Here is an 11,798-nt window from a genome sequence, read left to right as displayed (position 1 = left end):
CCACTGACAATGTGAAAAGACAGCCCTTGAGATGTTCAGTCTGTTTATCACTTCCATAACAACCTTGTTCAGTCCATTTAGGAAGAGGAGTCTCTCTTGCTCATGCTATGAAAACATTATCACAACGAGACAGCCGCCCACTTCCAAATAACTTTGTTCAGTCCATTTAGGAAGAGGAGTCTCTCTGCTCGCATGTGAGTCCCTTCCCCCAACTTGCAGCTTTTCCCACAACTGCTTTCGAGGGTCCACTCTTGAAGTTTTTTGGGGTACAATTTTAAGGTTGAGCCGTTCAGAAACAAAAGTTTTCTTCACCCATCTCTGGGAGCATTTCATCTCTAAGAAATCTTTGGGAGCATCTCTAGGAACAGGTTTTCTCCTTTCCCATTTGGAGCAAAAGTCCTCATTGCTTCCACCTCTCCCTGTTCAACTTCTCATGAAATTACAGCTGTGTCAGCATCTGCTTATCTCAGCGCAGGTGCTTTTGCTTACAAGTTAAATTGAACACTCCACCCCCCATGCCTTCATGAAATTACAACGGGTACTCTGATATATCATAGCTTCACAACAGAATTTCAGCTTTAATCATCTCCTCTTTCTCTTCCCTCAGGTTTTCAGCTCTTCACAGCACTAAAAGGGTTAATCTCACCTAGGCCTTGCAGCTGGAATGTGGCTTATCGCAGTGGAGAGGGGGGGGAGCCGAGCTGCTCCGTCTGCCCACAGCAGGGCTGTGGGGGGGTTCCACGGGTGGAACAGGGCCCATTGGCTCCAGGATGGCCGTGGCCCGGCCGGAGCAGGGCCTGGGCCGGGCCCGCTGGCCCCCCCTACAGGCCCCGCAGCCACCTGTCCCAGCACCGGAAACGAGACAGAGAGCCTCTGCCTCAGGGTTTCTATTCTTAAGTATGCATCACAGAGGTGGTCACAACTTTAAGTGGCTTAAAGAATTGTCCATATTCAAACAGGCCAGCTGATAGGTTCTATCAGGTCATAGAGGAAGCTGTAAGCACCCCTTTGCAAGAACATCACTTCTGGGACTATGCTTGCTAACCCATGACACTCCTAGAGAGAGTGTTCAACCTAGTTCAATAAAAGGCAATGTGGGTAATGTTATAGCACTTCATATTTTTGCTTAAAACTGTCAGCTACTGATTTAGGATTTTTTTTCCAATAAATTTAGGAGGGGATGAGGAAGGAAACAGATTCCATGTGGAGGCAGCAGGACACTCTAAAAGGGACACTTTAAATTAGGAAAAGCTCAGTAGAATCTGTGGTAAACATGAGCTGGAAGAATGCTACCAGCAGACTCTTTTATAAATTGTCATTTTTGAAAAGGAATATTTTTAAACATAGAGAAGGCTTGTCTAGATGGTATCAGGTTCCTGACTTTTTAAAATGAAATTCTGACACTTGACACAGACATTGTACTAAAAGTAAAAGCCATAGGTATGAATGCTAAAATGTGAATTGCAAAGTAGGAGTGTAAATATTTTAATTAGTATTAGACAACAAAACAATAGCATCCATGAAATATTGCATTATTTGCTTAATCCAATAAATTAGGAACAACTGAGTGACTGTCAATTACAGTGCCAGATCCCAGTGGCAAGAATCAACATAATTTTAATAACTGTACAGTAATGACCTATTAATCTTGTTTAGAAAACTCTTTTCTGGCTCTATGTTTAAGGATGCTAAGAACTTCCAATTCTCAATTATTGCCTTCAGATTAGAGGTGCCTCCCTACTTCTGAAAAACTTTGTTTTCAAAGCCCTAAGTAAAGGGAGGAATTTTTGCAAGGATGTTCCCTAATGCTCTTGGTATTCCTGTAGATCTTGCTTAAAATCAGGCTTTTCTATTCAGTCTTCTCCAAATACAAAATTATTTCTTGCGATTTGTGCTTTTATTTAGTATCATTCAAAATGATTCTTGTGTTTCCTTGTAGCTAGCCTTGGAGAAACTGTTGCAAAACAAACATGAATCTCAATTAAAATTTTGAACAATTTAATTAACGTAACTTGCATTCTTTTTTTATGATGTTTTGTATTTTCTGAGATGCAAGTAATATGGGATGAGATAATGTGCAGAGGAAAGAATGTGGCCTGATGTTAATCATGAAAGTAAAAGTTAGCTATTGGATTTATACCTGGCTTCTGATAAGAAGCCTGTCTTTTGATAACATGGAGGGGATGCAACTTGCTTAGCTGCATAACTCTAAATTTTTAGGCATTTATGCATATAGACACCAGATCTGTATCAGTGGAATTAAAGGAACAATCTGGTTGTGTCTAATTAATGAAACTAACTTAGGCAATTTAAGTCCAATGTAAATTGAGCAGTTAGGTGATATTGATAGCAGAGCTGTAATTTGGTAAGCGCAGTTGGGCTATTTTTTTGTTCTGTTCGATCTCCCCTTTTTAACAACAGCTTGCAAATTTGGTAGGAGAGAAATGATGCTTTGTTGTTGTTGTGCCCAGTGCTGCCTCTATCCAGACTTCTGTTGAGCCTGGGTGGGAATGCAGTGGGGGCATGACCAATCCCCTCCTCACCCCAAGGGACAGGGTGAAAGGCTCTTCTCAAGTAATAACTCCACGGGAAAGTGTTTCCCTTTGCAACCCCCTCTTCCCTAGAATTTACTTCCCAAATTGCTTCTACCAGTGGAGTCCCCTATGCCTCCTTACTGCAACAGCAACTGCAACTGTGGGAGGGATGACGGACTTGGAGAGTCAGAAGTTCTGGTTGCCCTCTGTAACAGCCACCTTGCCATCCTCTTTCTGCCACAAATGTTTGTATAGACACACAGACCTCTCCAAACTATATACCTATGCACCATTGGAGGAGTTCTTCCCTTTAAATAAATATATACTGCTGGTCCCCAGAGTGCCCCATGTTATGCAGGTACTGGTCTGTAGCTTGCAATGAGGCAGCATGCAGCTGCACTTGTTGTAACTGCTAGACTCTGCCTAGCAGGCTGCTGCTCCCTGAAAGCTCAGCGAGGGTTTCCTAGGGCCATGCGATTAATCGCATCCCGGAGTCCATTTCGGACAGCCCCGCGATCTGGCTCCGGCAGCTGGCAGTGTTACAGTGCAGTGGATGGCAAAGGAGGCGAGAAGGGTCTCTCATGAGGGTTTAAGATGGCTTTAATCACATCTTGTCCTGACGCCCTTGGTGGCAGAGAGAGACCCCCGTGGTCTGGGTGCGGGGTGGTTTTTTCAGGGTCCCAAGGGCGGTCCCTGGGCAGGGTTGGGGTACAGGAGCAAATAGGGAGAAACCGAGGGAGTGGCCAGGGCTAAGGCAGGGAACAGGGGGAACATGTGGAATAGGAAAAGCAATGGATTAACAGATCCCCACATCTCACCCTTTTCAATTTAAAATGAAAAGGGAAGGGCTTCATTTTTATACAGTATAAAAATGGTAAAATAATGCAAAATAATTGAATTATAAATGATGATGCAGCTGGTTGTTGTCTTTGGGGATCGGTGCAGGCTGGGTTCTCACACAGCAGTTGCTTTCGTGGCTTGTTCTGCTGATGCTGCTAGGATAGCATCTTTTGGTTACTGCTTTCTTCACTTCTCGTCAAGGTGGCGTGGCGAACGGGGAAGGGGGCTGCTGCGCTGCTCTTTCTGCGTCGTCCGCAGCTGCTGATCGGGTCAGACCGGGTCGCATGATCCCCGGGCCGGGTCCGCTCCGCGGGTCCGATCCGGGGCTGGGGCTCCCCCAGGCGCAGGCACCGCTCCTGCTGCCGACACTGCCCGGGGCCGGGGCGGCCCCACGCAGTCCCGGGGCTGGGGCAGCCCTGTGCAGTCCCGGGACCGGGGCGCCTCGCCGCTTTTTGGTTTTTTTGTTTTGTTTTGTTTTGTTTTTTTTGTTTTGTTTTGTTTTTTTTTTTTTGCGGCGCAGCGCGGTGCTGCGATCACGGCGTGGCCGGAGCCGGCTTCCAGGGAGGGGCGGGGGGGATGGCTCGGGGCAGGGGCGGCACGGGACGGGCTCACCGGTGAATGGGGGCGTGCCGGGAAGGGAGAAGCCGCCGCGGCAGCCCACGCAGGCACGAGGGGGGGGTAGGGGGGCGTGCGGCTGGAATGGACCACGCGATGACGGGGGAGAGGGGCTGCCGGGGGCGCACGCGGCCCTGCAGGGACAGGGACTCGGCAGAAAGGCACTCCGCGCTTCGGGGGGGGGGGGGGGGGGGGGGGGGAAGGGAGCCGACGCAGCATAGCGACCGACGTAGGGGGTGGGGTGAGGGAGGAGCCAAAGGTTTTCGCACGCGCGGGAAGATACAAGAAGAAGAAGAAGGCAAAGTGGCCGGGCCGAACCACGCGGCGGCGGCCATCTTGGCTGCTACTTAGAGCCGGCACAGAGGGGGTTTGGAGGGTCAAGATAGAGGTTTAGGGGAGCTCCCGGACCAGGGTGATCAGCCTTAGCACGGTAAGGGGACAGGGGAGGCACGGGAGGGTCGGAACATTTTCCGATCTCTCCTGAGGGTCAGAGGGAGAGGATCCGAGGTTTCTGTTTCCAATTGTGAAAAACGAGGTTCACTTTCCTGTGAGAATTTAAAAAGTTTAATATAAAGACAATAAAAGACACATAAAATAAAGCAAAGAGGTAATGGCCGGGTGCCTTGGCGCTCTGCCAAGAGCACACTTGGTGCTCGAAGATAGTCCTTTTTATACCATTTTTACTGTCTGTTCTTTATGCATATTCAAATTTTTCCAGGAGCTGTTCTGCATGGCCACTCCTTGGTCCCGCCTTTTTAGAGCATGCGTATTCTTCTGCCTTGCGGTTTTATTTCTTTTAATTCTTGGGCTTGGGCTCGCTAGGTGAGAGTTGATAGTTGAGTGAGCCTTTTAATTCCCCAGACAGTAAGGGTTGATAGCAGTTTTGGGCCTCTTTGCCCCCCGGGCAGAGTGGTGATTAGCTGCTTTGGGCCTCATCCTCTGTTTGCTTGGAAGTTATCTTACTCGCTCACACTTGCTAAATTCTTGCTAAAAAGAAAGAAAACTACATCCACACAGCAAAAGCATTTCTAACATTATATAATATCTACCTTGATACTTGCAAGAAACCAATATTACAATATATGTTTATAACAATCCCCCCTTTTTCTATTTTATAAATCATTTGGCTTGAGCAATAATTCTTTTCTTCTTGGCTTCTAATGTCCGTTCGTTCTTTTCACAGATCAATTTGGCTTCTTCGAGAGGGTCTTTTATATCCCTTTGTCTTTTTAATACCATAATTTTTTGTGCCGTTCCAGACATAGCCAACTTTGGGTCAGTAGGCATTGCCACAACTTGCATGCCTTGAACTACGCTGGTGATTAGCCGAATAAAACAGGGGATCAAGCAAGGGAGAAATATTAGACCAGTTGTAGCACATAAGAGGAAGAAACCTAGCTTCTTCCACCATTCTTTCCCCAATACGCCATCCCACCAGTTAGCAGTCATCATTGATTCCCATTTTTGGACCGGTACATGGGCTATTTTTCTGATATTGTTGGCAATATCTAGAACGGCATCCCCATTGTCATCGATTTTTAAACAACAATCCGATGTATTAAACTTCCCACATACACCCCCTTCTTCAGCCAATAAATAGTCTAAAGCCAGCCTATTTTGATATATTGCAGCTCTGGTTTGGCGTTGCTGACTGACTATTAGTTCCATAGCCCCGGCTGTTTCATTGGTTATGATTTCTACAAGAGCTTGGAGTCTGATGATACGATTCAGCATGTAAATCGGGGTTCGATATCCCCAACTTCCATCTTGTGCCCAGGTAGCTGGCCCATATGTTTCCAATATTTGTTCAGGGGGCCATTCTTCATCTTTCCATTTTTGAAATCCTCTAATCAAATCTCTTTTATTTCTTTTGAAGTCCTCATAGACGGGTACTCGTAATTGATCTCTTTCTGGCTCTGGTAGAAGGAAAAACCCTGGTTGAATGATTCCTAGTGTACAACTCCCTTTCCAATGTGAAGGGAGTCTTGGGTATGCCCTTTTCCCACATATCCAAAATAAGCCATCTGGTGCTTTCCAATAATCGTCTTTTTGTTGATTTATATTCTCCCAAAATTTGGATATTTTTGGGATTCCAAAATAAGGATTTTTCCCTGTGTCATTACACTGAAAGAGTCCGATTTCATTATCATATACACAGTCCTTTCTTTTTTTCTGAGGCCAATACCAAGTTGGTTTTTCTGGGACCTACCACGTCGAAGTTTTATTACTTACTTCATACCTTTTACAGGGAGCGTTTCCTACTTCATTAAGAAAGTTTTTCCCAGTTTGCCAGAGGCATTCTTCCCCTATCACTGTTGAACTTAAAATCTACCCTTCAGGTCGGTTCCCCCTTCTTATATTTGTCCGGTTCCATTTAAGGAGTTCTACCGGGCCTATGCTGCTACCTTTCCATGGCCATTCTTCTGTCATTAAAGCTCCTCCACAGACCCAACAGTTGGTTATGTTAAGTTCCTTACCTATCCTCTCCCCCAATTCCACAAACAGGTTTTTTCCCAACTTTGGGGTTTTTTCCTCTTTTAACTGTTGTTTAAGCTTTGCATACAGGTCCTGACGTGAGGTGAATATAGGGCGAGGTTGCTGTGCTGGCTTTGTATTTTTACTTACGACTTGTTCTTTTACCAAATCTTGGACTGTTCCCCTGGTGGCAGCTGTGAAGCAAATCCATTTTTCTCCTTTTGGAATATTACTTCCCAATCTGTTTTCACTTGTTCCTAAATTTTCTGTAATCCAATATTTTTCCCCTTTATGCATGCAAATACCTAATTTGGATGAGTCATAACAGTGACTGTTGATATGGGTATGAGTAATAAGAAAGAAACCCCGGTGTCTTTCCATGTAAAGCTTTCGATAGCATTTGTAACATGGTCTTGCCGGTGTCCCGAAAGGGACCAGGATAAGTGACAAAAGAAGGAATAAGAGAGGTCTGTCATGGCTTATACTCCCACCTCCCTTGCCTATGAGGTTGCAACCCATAGCAGGTGTATTGGATCTTCTTGGTGGCGAGTACAGTGGCCAACCCGGTCTTGCCCTCTATTTCCTTGTCACTTCCCTTTTTGTAGCTTTTAGGCAAATCTCTTCTGGCACTTTTTTTAACTGTAGTATCTTATTGTATCTTAGGTATTTCCCATTCAACAGGCACTAGTAATTCCCATCTGCAGAGCAAAGTTATTATTTCTGTTGCTTGTAATACTGCCTGGATAGAGGGTCGATTTTGTGCTTGACACTCTTTACAACTAGGACATCGATGGTGTGAAATGCCAATTTTCCCACAGATTAAACACTTATATTTGACCTAGCTGGCATGCCCCGTATTAGAATGATTCAAACAGGGTATATGATGTGGCACTGATGGAAGTTGTGATTCTCCCCCTTCTTAATACAAGTCACAGGCTAGAATCAGAACATGAGAATCCCCTGTCTGATACAGTGCCAACCCTCCCGTTTGAAGTGGGAGTATTCCTCCCCAAGATGTCCCAGAATTTGTCCAGGGGGCACTTGAAACCACTGATATAAATTTGGCTTTTACTTCTCAGTTAGGTGTGATTCTTTGCACATCCCTTGGATTATTTAGATTGTTCCAGTTCATTGCCACCTGGTCTCCATTGAAGAGTCACTTTGGTATCACCTGGTTTGGATATTACAGTCCACTCTTCAGGTTCTTTTACAGGTCCTTTGATTCTGCTGGCATGGATCCACCCTCGTTCCCTGGTCCGGATTGCGGCCTTGGTTGTCAGCAGTACCTGAAAAGGACCCTCCCATTGTGGAGTCAAAGATTGTTCTTTCCATGTTTTTACTAGTACCCATTCCCCTGGGTGGATATTATGAATTTTGAACTCCAAAGTTGTGGTTTGAGGGATCATTCCTTTCAGCCGCAAATTTTCAAGTGTTCTGGCAATTGTGGTGACATATTTTCTGACACTTACTTCCCCTACTTCATAAGTGGCTGTTTCATGTTGAGTGGTAAGGAAGGGTAATCCGAACATCATCTCATAAGGTGATACTCCCAGGTCTGACCTGTGTTCGGACTCTCAACAGAGCCAAAGGTAAGCATTTTATCCATGACATTTGAGTTTCAATCATTAATTTTGTCAAAGTTCTTTTCAAAGTCTGGTTCATTCTTTCTACTCGGCCTGAACTTTGTGGGTGCCAGGGGGTATGTAATTTCCATTTTATTCCCAAGGGTTGAGTTATTTGTTGTAAGACTTTGGATGTAAAATGTGTTCCTCTATCTGAGTCTATTTTATTAACCATTCCATACCTGGGAATAATTTGTTCTAGAAGGGTTTTGCATACTACATTAGCTGTAGCTCTAGTGGCAGGAACTGCTTCCACCCAATGAGTTAAATGGTCCACTATTGCCAATAGGAACTTCCATCTCTGTACTTGGGGAAGTTCAGTAAAATCTTCTTGGATACTTTGGAATGGTCGCAGAGCTAACTCACAGCCTCCTAATGTTGTTTTTCTCATTATTTTCCTATTCACTTTTTGGCAAGTTATACAGTTCCCAGTTATTTGTTTTGCTACCCCAAAGATTCCAATACACCCATAATTTCTTAAAAAATGATCACACAAAGCCTGAGTACCCCAATGAGTTTTTTGATGCATATCTTCTAATATTCTTCTAGTGAGTGACTTATTAAGTAACTGTCTCCCATCAGGGAGTTTCCATTTTCCAGATTGATCTTGTTCTCCCCCTATCTTAGATAATTCCTTTTCTTCTTCTTCACTAAATTTAGGGATTTCCAATTCTTCCCTGTCTGGGGTCAAGATTAACAGAATTCGTTTAGTCCCATTTTCTGCTGCATCTTTGGCTTCTTGATCTGCCAGATTATTCCCTCTTATTTCTGGGGTCATCCCCTTTTGGTGTCCTTTGATATGCACTACGGCTATTTCTTCAGGCAGTTTTAATGCCTCTAAAACTTCTGAAATCAGGCCTTCATGTACCAGTTCCTTCCCCTTTGAATTTAGTAAACCTCTTTTTTCCCAGATCTTTCCAAAGGTATGTATTACCCCAAAGGCATACTTTGAATCAGTATAGATGGTCCCCTTTTTGTGTGCTAAATGCTCCAGTGCTCTTTTTAGGGCGTATAATTCACAAGATTGCGCCGACATATTTGATGGTAGTTTTCATTTTTCAATGGTCTGCATATTTATCTCATTGACTAAGGCATATCCTGACATTCTTTTTCCTTGCAAGCATCTGGATGAACCATCCACATATATTCTTTCCCCTTCCAAGAGGGCTTGTTCTGCTAGATCCTCCCAAACCTTTGTTTGGTATTGAATAATTTCCAAGCAATCATGTGCCAGGTCATCTTTTGGTTCCCCATACAGGAATTGGGCCGGATTGAGGCTTTTGCTCATTTCTATAGTTAAATTGTCACTGTCAATTAGGATTGCTTCATATTTTAATATCCTGGAGTCTGTTAACCATTTTTCAGCTTTTTGATTTAGCACATTTCGGACCGCATGGGGTGTGTATGCAATCAGTTTACTTCCAAAGGTGACCTTACGGCTCTCCTCCACCAAAATAGCAGTAGCTGCTATGGCTTGAATGCATACTGGCCAGCCAGGGCTTACTGGGTCCAATAGTTTAGATAAATAAGCTATTGGTCTTCTCACCCCTCCCCATTCCTGGACTAATACACCATGAGCTACTCCATTTTCTGCATTCACATACAAATAAAAGGGCTTTTCTAGTGAGGGTAAGCTCAGGGCTGGTACCGAGGCTAGTTTCAACTTCAGTTTTTCTAATTTATCATCATCATTTGTGGTCCATTGTATATTGTCTCCTCCTGTTAATTTTTCATATAAAAATTTTACTGCTTGTGTATATCCTTCAATCCATAGTCTGCAATATCCCAGTAGCCCTAGCAGTCTCCTAACCTCCTTCTTTGAAGAGGGAGGAGGGAGGGATAAAATCCCTGGAATTCTTTCAGGACTTAGTTTTCGGCTAACTTTGCTTATCAGGTGGCCGAGATATTTTACTTCTGATTCCACAAACTGTAATTTCCCTTTTGATGCCTTTAGTCCCTTTTCCCCAAGAAAATTTAGAAGTTTTATAGTAGCTTCTTTAACTTTAATTTCAACTTCTTCTGATATTAGAAGGTCATCCACATATTGGATAATTTGTATTCCTGGGTGTACTAGTTTGAAAACAAACCAGTGGGAGGCACCAAGTCAGAATAACAATCTAATGGAAATTAAAGAAAAGGAAAAAAAAAGTTAAAGAAAACACTGTCAAACTGACAGAGTCAAGGTACAACCTGACACCCTGTTAGGCAGGGTGGTGGTAGCAGTCTGGTAGAATGGTGGCTGCAATCCTCTGAAGCAGTGATCCTGTAGTAAAAGAGTCTGCTCTTCCTCAGAAAGTCCAATGGTGGCTGTGTAGCTCCTGTCCTCTGGAAATACAGTGGGAAGGGTTGTCTCTGGTGGTCAGAGTCCCAGATTATATCCACGATGGGATGCTTGGTTCCTCCCTCTGGGTGGAGCATCTCACAATGGGGTAATGAGTCATGAGGCAAAGTGTTGATTAGGCTCATTAACAGAAGATAGTCCGGAGGGAGTTATCTCTGAGTCAGGCGGCAGGACAATGATGGGCAATTAACAGAAAGATAGTCTGGGGGGAGGAGGCAAGGAAACACTGCCCCACCTGATTTCAACAGCTCCTGAGGATGGTAATAGAATACACTGCAACCCAGGACACTGGGGGAGTGGGGAAGGTTTGTAGTATTTCTCCCAAGGCTTGCTCAAATAAATTTGGGGCCTCAGAATACCCCTGTGGCAGTTAGTTTAGTCCATCTTAATTGGTTCTTTTTCCCCGTGTTTGGATCTTCCCATTCAAAGGCGAAAATATTCTGGCTTTCCTCTGCCAGTGGGCAGGCCCAAAAGGCATCTTTAAGATCCACCACACTAAACCACTGATGTTGAGGTGGAATTTTGCTTAAAAGAGTGTAAGGATTAGGAACCATAGGGTAGCAGGCCCATGTTCTTTTGTTTACTTCTCTTAAATCTTGCACTAATCTATAATTTCCATCAGATTTCTTTTCTGGGAGAATAGGGGTATTATGAGGGGATTTACAAGGTTCCAGTGTCCCATCCTTTATTAATTCTTCTATTACTGGTTTTAAGCCTTTTCTCTCTTCTAAAGATATAGGGTACTGACGTACACGAACGGGACATTCTTCTCTTTCAATTGTGACCCTTATGGGGTCAATATCTAGTCCACCCCTATTCCCTTCCCCAGCCCAAACCTTTCTGTTAGTCTTTTCCTCATTTTCTTGGCTAAGTTTTAACACTTTGGCCATCATTTTCCCTTCCTCTGGTACGACTCCAATCCCCAGGTGGATTTGTAAATCCCTTCCCAATAAATTGCTGCCAGCCCCAGGAACTAGTAAAGCATCCCCTATCCCTATTTTTGTTTCTCCTTCAATGACCACATCTTTAATGACAGGGACCTTAGATCCTTCCCCCTTTGCTCCCGTTACTTTTACCATATCATTACTTACATCACACCCTTTTGGAATATTTATCACACAAGTCCTTTCTGCCCCAGTGTCAACTATAAATTCTAATACCTCCTCTTGGGGGCCTACTTTTAAAGTTATCAAAGGCTCCAGATGGTATTTATCCCCCCAAAAATAGAGCCCATGACTTCCCTATTTTTCTTCTGTATGTGTCTCTTGAAATATTTTCAGATCCCTCCTGTCTTGGTTTGAAAGACAGGTGTCTGCTAAGGAAGGCAGAAGCCTCCCTTGGAATGGCAGATGTAACCCCTTTCCCTCCGAG

Source organism: Corvus moneduloides, chromosome W (assembly GCF_009650955.1).
Source record: "Corvus moneduloides isolate bCorMon1 chromosome W, bCorMon1.pri, whole genome shotgun sequence".
Taxonomy (NCBI): Eukaryota; Metazoa; Chordata; class Aves; order Passeriformes; family Corvidae; genus Corvus; species Corvus moneduloides.
The sequence above is the reverse complement of the archived record's forward strand: the minus strand, read 5'-3'. Positions refer to the sequence as shown.